Source organism: Myxocyprinus asiaticus, chromosome 48, assembly GCF_019703515.2.
Source record: "Myxocyprinus asiaticus isolate MX2 ecotype Aquarium Trade chromosome 48, UBuf_Myxa_2, whole genome shotgun sequence".
NCBI lineage: Eukaryota > Metazoa > Chordata > Actinopteri > Cypriniformes > Catostomidae > Myxocyprinus > Myxocyprinus asiaticus.
The window spans coordinates 16,854,671-16,863,716 of NC_059391.1; positions in this window are offsets into that span (position 1 = coordinate 16,854,671).

The window sequence follows — 9,046 nt, forward strand, 5'->3', positions numbered from 1 at the left end:
CTGTCCAGTTACTTCATCTGTGGCTCACCTGTCAGTCACAGTTAGGGTTAACTTGGACACATTATCCATGCTTGTTGTAAAAGTGTTTATGTGATTGTTTCTACCTACAGTAAATGGAACACAACATCAAAACACTTGATTCCCAGTGCAATTAACAAGTAGTTGTTTGCATTAACACACAAAATCACCCTTTCTGAGTTTTGAGATCATGATAAAATACTGGTAGTCTATTTGCTGTTTCTTAGAGTTGGTAAGTTTAATGCGGAATTTTGTTAGCAGTCTCTGTCCTGATGACTACAGAGCTAAAAAAAATATGCACCTTGTATGCCACTGAATCAATGAAATCATCATGCTTACATCAAGCCAAGCCACTGCACTAGCATGTGCTCTGCCCTGCTTTTCCAAAACGACTGGTCCAAATAAAAAAACCTTCATATGGACTTCAACGTTCATCACAACACTAATCTAATAAACATTTATTTGAAAGTTCTGGCTTTTCACTCCATTTAAACCCACAGTTTTTGAATTCTGAATTGTGCTTATAAATGCATTTTAAATCAGTTTTTTCTACAAACCAGTGTAACCAGTGTCAGTTTTTAGGATTATTGGGTGTCTGTATATCATTGCAGTGGTGGTGTAGCCCACAGAACTTTGCCTCTGTATTGCGGTGCCATGACGTCATTAGCTCTCTCCTCTTCCTCATTGTTGAAGATGGGGTGTGTGGATGGATGGAGCTGTGTTCATCCTCACCGGCCCCTTTTCATCTTATTGTTGCTCACTTTTCGCAACAGTACAGTGCAAGTGCAAACTGGGTATGTGAATTGGGCGGAAATTATGAATGAAACAGCAGCCATTCTTAATCTCATCTCTCTCTCTCTCACTCTTTCCCTCTCCAGCCTCTGTCTCTAACACTTTCTATCTACATCCCCCCGTGCAGATTATGGGCTGTAATCCTCAGGCACTGTGAGTGTGAATGGCACTGTGAGTCCCCCACCCCTCCACTTCGTAAGGGAGGCTGGATGTTTCAAGCTTGCACATGTAATGGCGACACAAGGCACTAATACCCCCCAGCATCCCTTACTCTCCACCCCCAACATCCCTGTTCCATCACTGCAGTGTAGAGGCAGGTGGTCTTAGTTTTCAAGAAAAAGCTAGCCTGAAGGGGGGGGTTGTAACTCTCTGTGAGAGAGAGAGTTACATTGTGAATGGAAAAGTGTGTGTGAGAGAGTATAGGGAGAGAGTGTCTAGATTTAGACCGCATTTTATGCCTTTATGAGGCAGAGCTAAAAATATTACCCAATAGCTTCAAAAGATATTAGCATTGAGTGTGGCACACAATCAAAGGAACGAGGGATGAATGAAAATGGAGGGGCTCAGATACTGGAGTAATGAAAGCAAAACAGACAAAGAGAGGAGGAAAACAAAGAGATGAAACAGAGGATGACAGATAAGACAAATTTGAGTTTTGAATTCAAACCTGAAGGAATCACAATGAGCTTCCAGGGAACATCTTTATGACTGGCTGTATTACAATGAAACATTAAGATACTCCTCATGAGCTGTGATCGAGAGTAAGAGGAAGGCAATAGGATTTTGTTATAACACCTCCATGAGTGCTGTATGTGTAACAAAATCATTCAGGGTATATTGCAATGCTTTATGATTGCATTCCCGTTTATTTTAATGGCAGTTGGTTGGCTGGCAAACGAGCCCCAGAAAATCTGCCATCTTTGCTAATGGGTAGGCTACTCGGTTCTGGACACAATTGTTTTGAGCCAATCATTTGAGTTGTAAATGCAATATGACTAATAAGTCTATAGATACAGGAAAAGGCACAGGTTCTGGTCCCATGAAAACCAGGAAGTAATCGTGTTCATATAATCAATGATGAGCACGAAGCAGTGGTTGCATTTTCCCTCTAAAATAAAGATTTTAATCCACTGACAGCAAGGTTAAGGGTTGGGGTTTGGGGTAGGACGTATAGTTAATAAAAGATGCATTCCTGTAGACTGCATTACATAATTTACAACTAAGAATACTTGCTTTACAACTTGCTTTTGGTGACACTCTGTGGACATTTCAACCGGAAACTAGAGCTCTCACGTGCCCATACATTTAACAACACCTCCAGCTATAAAATAATATCAATATTTTTCAGAACCAGGGACCCTGGACACAAACTGTCTGCCAACCCAGAAACCACAAAATACATAAAATACTTGATATTCTTGTTTACAATGTATAATCATTTTCATTAATAACATTAAGAAACATTATGACTTTTTATAATGCTTAACTGATTTCTTAACTTAGAAATACATTTTGAAATATTTCATTTATAGAATATATAGAATATTACAAATGTAAAGAAAATCCTATTGTCCAAGTCCCATTTTAAGACCCTTACGGAACCACTAGAGCAACAGCTGGGACAGTTCGTTCAAAGATGATGGACAGAACTGCAGCAACCAAGCTTCTTTGATTCACGCGGAGATGAGAAAAGTACATTTTGCACTAGGGACGTGCAGGGCAAAGTGACATTTTCCGCCATCACCAAACACACTACACCAGATTTCCAAAAAAGGCAAGCCATAGAGTGATATAACACTTAAGTAATTCAACACAGATGTAGCCTATTAGAAACTATTGTGACTTTGAGAAGTTGTAGAGAGATCTATACAGTGGTGTAGTAGTGTCTGAAGAGGTGGGCATACTATGAATTTATTGATATAACGAGAAAAGGGCACCACCGTCAGCAGTAAAAGGCAAAAAAAAAAAAAAAAAAAAGAGGAAAAAAAGGCATTTGATATAATTAAGGGACACAGTTGTCCAGCATCTGCGAAGAGTAGGGATGTACCCAAAGCTGAATACCTTATTCGGAAAGGCACAGATAATGACTTCAAAACGAATAATGGATTCATCCGAATAATATAAAAAATATTCGTTTGACTGATTATCTAAAAAGCACAAGGATAAAGTGACATTTTAAATAAACATATCCAAAATTACAACAAATTTGTGAATCTGTGCAGCCAATATTTCTAATGTGTAAACCTTATGAATGAAAATGCACATGGTGTGATTTCAGATCGGATGGGCTCAGGCTCGACACCGTTTGCGGTCTCTGTAAATTGTGTGCATCTGGAGCTTATCAAGTGTAACATTAACCAAGATATGACATCATATACACTTTCCACTTCATGAAATGTCTATGTTAATATATCACACAATTCACACACGATTCCCGTGTATTTATTTATAGCCTAAACATGAGTGCGATGTTAAATTCCTGACCTGAAGTGATGATTTCACGTCGGAGCTCGTCTAGCCGTCTCTTAAAGTTGACCATATTTATATTCACATCAGCGATTAAGGTAATTAACTGGTTAAGACTTTATTCTGAAAAAAAGTTAAAATGCTCCATAAAGGTTTAAATGCTCCATAGAGTATTCATCTATTCGGAATATTCCTCCATATAAAACGAAGAAACTGAAACATGCTTTTCTTCTTCTTCTTTAAACTGTGCTAAATTTGAAAATGTTAAGTGAACTCTAAGGCACTATAGAAATTGAACATTATTATTATTATTATTAAATAAATAATGGTGTCCTATTGTAAAAATTCCTTATAGATTTACTGGACTTTCACCTGTTTGTAGGCTATATTGATTTTATTTTCATTTCTTTTAATGTTTGTTGTTGTATTTATTATTCACTGAAAAATGTGTGCTTGACATTTCATAATTTGCTTGACACCTCCTTCCTCCAGAATAATGTTGCTATAAATGCACAGACAAACAAAAATTCTGTTTCATGCAGATATTAATATCTGAAATACCAGGGGAAACCACAACATATTGCATAGTTAATGTAGCCAACAAATTCAGCTTCATCTAGTAAAAAAAAAAAAAAAAAAAAAAAAAAATATATATATATATATATATATATATATATATATATATATATATATATATATATTTTTTTTTAAATAATAATTGTATGATATTGTTACTGTTATTATTAGGCTATTGTTATGAAAAGGCATATACAAGGCATATTGTTTTTCTCCCCTTTTCTCCTCAATTCAGAATGCCCAATTCCCAATGTGCTCTAAGTCCTCGTGTTGGCATAGTGATGGCATAGTGACTCGCCTCAATCCGGGTGGCGGAAGACGAATCTCAGTTGCCTCCGCATCTGAGACCGTCAATCCACGCATCTTATCACGTGGCATGTTGAGCACATTACCGCGGAGACGTAGCGCATGTGGAGGTCCACACTATTCTGCAAACTGCATCACAGTGTGGTATGGCAACTGCACTGTCTCAGACCAGAAGACCCTCCAGCGGGTGTTGAAAACTGCCCAATACATCACTGGTGTTCAGCTACCCTCCATCAAAGACATTCACCACAAACGCTGCCTAAGGAGGGTGAGAAGCATTATCAAAGACACCTCTCACCCCAACCATGGTCTGTTTACTTCTCTCCCATCTGGGAGACGCTATAGGAGTCTTCGCTGTTGCACCAGCAGACTCAGGATCAGTTTCTTTCCCTCAGATGTCAGCCTACAGAACTCTAAACTCATGCGCTGAACACTACATCCCACTTTTTTTTTGCACATTCCCTTGCACATTTCTTTGCACATAATTTCTACCTCTTGATGCCACTTGCACTGTTATGGTCACCGGCCATATATATATATATATATATATATATATATATATATATATATATATATATATATATATATATATATATATTTACATAGTTATATTTAATTCTGTACAATACACCTTCAGTGTTTATATTTCTTCATTTGCACCTTGTACTGTATTCATAGACAATTGCATTGAGCTGGTCTCTGTTTCTCTACCTCATAACTTTGCACTCCATAAAAATCTTTATTGTATATACTAATATATATATATATATATATATATATATATATATATATATATATATATATATATATATGTATATGAAATATATTTAAATGAAACAAATGACAATAAAATGCAAAGTAATCTCTTCAGTAATCAAAATACTTTTTGAATGTAACTGTATTCTAAATACCAATGATATAAATTGTATCTGTATTGGAATACAGTTACTTATATTTTGTATTTTAAATACGTATTCCTGCTACATGTATTCTGTTACTCCCCAACCCTGCACACACATATATATTTACGTTTAGCAGGGAAATAAATTTACAGCGGCATCAGCATTATGGCACTTTTCCACTGCACGTTACGGTTCGACTTGACTCGACTCTGCTCGCTTTACTTTTCTGAGCTTGCTTTTCCACTGCAGTTTAGTGCAGCCTCAATGTGGGTGGGATTATAGGCTGATCGCCATAGTTGCGTCATCCCATCCAGCTCTTGTTGGATCCTCTCCTTGGCTACTAACGAGAGGAACATCTTCACCTCGTTTATTGACCACGGCGTGGTTTTGCGCACAGCCATTTCTTTTTACAATTCGAATGTCACGTGAACAAATGATACCTATCGCTGTTGCTAACTTTAAAACTAGCGGGTTGATGTCCCATGTCGCAAATCCAGTGACGCTGGTAGTGATGATTCTCTCTGACCAATCAGTGATCTGCAGGGTTTTGACGTCACATTTAGTATCGGCTCGGCTCGCTTGGAACCTCGACCGAGGTAGTACTAAAAAAAGTACCAGGTACCAGGTACTATCCACACTGGAAAACCCCCAAAAAGCGAGCAGAGTCGAGTCGAGTCAAGCTGTACCATGCAGTGGAAAAGCCCCATTAGATGCTGGAAATGCCACTCCCCTTACTGAAATGGAAAATATGACTGGTTAGCCAATATCCAATTGCATCTGAAATGAACGTTCTGATAGGTGGATCAGCTTTGTCGGACTGTCTGTCTTGCCTGTGCCATCAGTTGTGCTCCCGCAGCTCCGTGCAATCTCTGTACACTTATATATACACAATTCACTCAACGGTGCTGCGGCATCGCGTTAGTAGATTGAAAAAGTTCCGGGTCAAAAGTCTACTCGTTGTTCTGGCGGCCATACGTATCATCACTTATTTTAGGTGAGCATAAGCAAAATCCTAAAATAGGTGGGCATCTGGCATATGCCCTAGACTACACTACTAGAACAAAAGCTAAATGTGCAACTTGAACAAGAATGAAGAAATACTGTATACAGTGACCCCTAACAAGTTTTTTGAATGTCATTCCATTATATAAAATATTAAACCATGCAATATGTATTTTAAAGAAAGATAATAAAAGGGCACTTTTCACAAAAATAAATTTGTTAGGTGGAGCATGTTAATAATAGCAAAAAATGGCACATAAAAGTGAACTTAGTTCAACATAATTTGTTGAGAGTGTGGCTTAAATGTCCGAATGCTTTTTGGGGCCACTGTAAATTTGTGTACTGTATGACTTATAGCCAAATAAATCTGACTAAAGGATATGTGTACACTGTAAAACCCCACATTCTTTCTCTCTGTCCGAAAAAACAAAACAAAAAAACAACAACATTGTTTTGATATGCTACCACAGAGTAACAGAAATGTAACTGAGGGCACAGTTGCTGCTAGTGGAAGGGATGACATCATCCCTCTCTAATCCTACTTCCTCTCAGCATGTCATTAAGAGCCAGTGGCCAGGATGGTATCAATTGATTGGCCACTGTGACCCCTCCATGTCACTACTGACTATCCATTCTGCATCCACAGGAAACTAATTGGCCTGATTTGCTTCAGTAGACATGTCATTGCTGCCTTCCTGTTGGACTGATAACTGTACTATAAGAAATAAATACTGGGCATTTTGTTGTTTTATAAGTCTTTGCTGTGAAAATGGGATTTAAAGGCTTAGATTCATTATCGAAACAAAGAAGTAATGCTTTTTACCTCTGGTTCATTGATTTCTAGAGTTATCCTAAAAGATCTCTGGTGGCTGAACTGAGGATTTACATACTCCAATACATTCATTTATTCTTCTTAAAGGGATAGTTCACCCAAAAAGGAAAATCCTGCCATAATTTGCTAGCCCTCAAGTTGTTCCAAACCTGTATGACTTTCTTTTATTTGTGGAACACAAAAAGTAGAATTTAGGCAGAATGTTATTCTCAGTCACCATTCATTTTTTTTTTTTTTTTTTTTTTTGTGACTGAGAATAACATTTTGTCTAACATTTCTGTGAATGGAAGAAAGCCATACAGGATGCAGTAAATGATGATAGAATTTTTATTTCTGAGTGAACTATCCCTTTTAGCTCGAATGAATCCTTTACAGAATCTGAGAGACAGATTATGGGTATTTTTACATAAAGTATGTTACCAGGTGTGATCAAGAGCAAATACAATTTTCAATCATGGGAGATATATTTTTTCTTTGGCCTTTCCATTTGGTCCATTTCATTCATTACAGTCAGCAGTGTGGATTCATTCATGGGTTACCATGACTATGCCTGCCCCAAGGTTGATGATGTCAGGAATTTGCAGAGTTGCTGTGGTGTGTAGGATGAGACATGCAGCCATCTACTGGACAAACTGCATTATTGCTGATTAAAAAGTTCACATGAATGAACTGAATTAAGAAAATTGAATCAATTATGCAACAAAGGATAACATTTGAGAGATGTAATTATATATAAACTCAGCAAAAAAGAAACGTCCTCTCACTTTCAACTGCTTTTATTTTCAGCAAACTTAACATGTGTAAATATTTGTATGAACATAAAAAGATTCAACAACTAAGACATAAACTGAATAAGTTTCACAGACATGTGACTAACAGAAATGGAATAATGTGTCCCTGAACAAAGGGCGGGGGTGGGGGATGACACTGACATTGCTGTCTTGCAGGAAATCACCCACAGAATGAGCAGTATGTCTTCCCTGTAATGCACAGCGTTGAGATTGCCTGCAATGACAACAAGCTCAGTCCGATGATGCTGTGACACACAGCCCCAGACCATGACAGACCCTCCACCTCCAAATCGATCCCGCTCCAGAGTACAGGCCTCGGTGTAACGCTCATTCCTTCGACGATAAACGCGAGTCCGACCATCACCCCTGGTGAGACAAAACCACGACTCATCAGTGAAGAGCACTTTTTGCCATTCCTGTCTGGTCCAGCGAAGGTGGGTTTGTGCCCATAGGCAACGTTGTTGCCAGTGATGTCTGGTAAGGACCTGCCTTACAACAAGCCTATAAGCCCTCAGTCCAGCCTGCCTCAGCCTACTGCGGACAGTCTGAGCACTGATGGAGGGATTGTGCGTTCCTGGTGTAACTCGGGCAGTTGTCGTTGCCATCCTGTACCTGTCCCGCAGGCAGGGTTGGGAGGGTTACTTTTGAAATGTATTCCACTACATATTACTCTGTTTTCTCTGTAATGTTATGTTGCTCTGGATTTACTATTTATAGTAAATTCCAAATAAAAATATTACCATTTAGAGCATTTATTTGCAGAAAATGACAACTGGTCAAAATAAAAGATGCAGTGTTTTCAGACCTTAAATAGGGCAGAGAAAACAAGTTCATATTAATTTTTAAACAACACTATACTAATGTTTTAATTTAGGAAGAGATCAGAAATCAATATTTGGTGGAATAACCCTGATTTTCAATCACAGCTTTAATCCGTCTTGGCATGCTCTCTACCGGTCTTTAACATTGCTGTTGGGTGATTTTATGCCACTCCTGGTGCAAAAATTCAAGCAACTTGTCTTTGTTTGATGGCTTGTGGCCATCCATCTTCCTCTTGATCACATTCCAGTGGTTTTCAGTGGGTTTCAGGTCTGGAGATTAGGCTGGCCATTACAGGGTCTTGATCCGGTGGTCCTCCATCCACACCTTGATTGACCTGGCTGTGTGGCATGGAGCATTGTCCTGCTGGAAAAAACAATCCTCAGAGTTGGGGATGCGTCCTTCACAAAGATGAATCTGCCTGATTCCAGCCTTGCTGAAGCACCCCCAGATCATCACCGATCAAATTTTTTCTGATCTTGGGGTGCTTCAGCAAGGCTGGAATCGGGCAGATTCGTCTTTGTGACTGTATTATAGTTTGC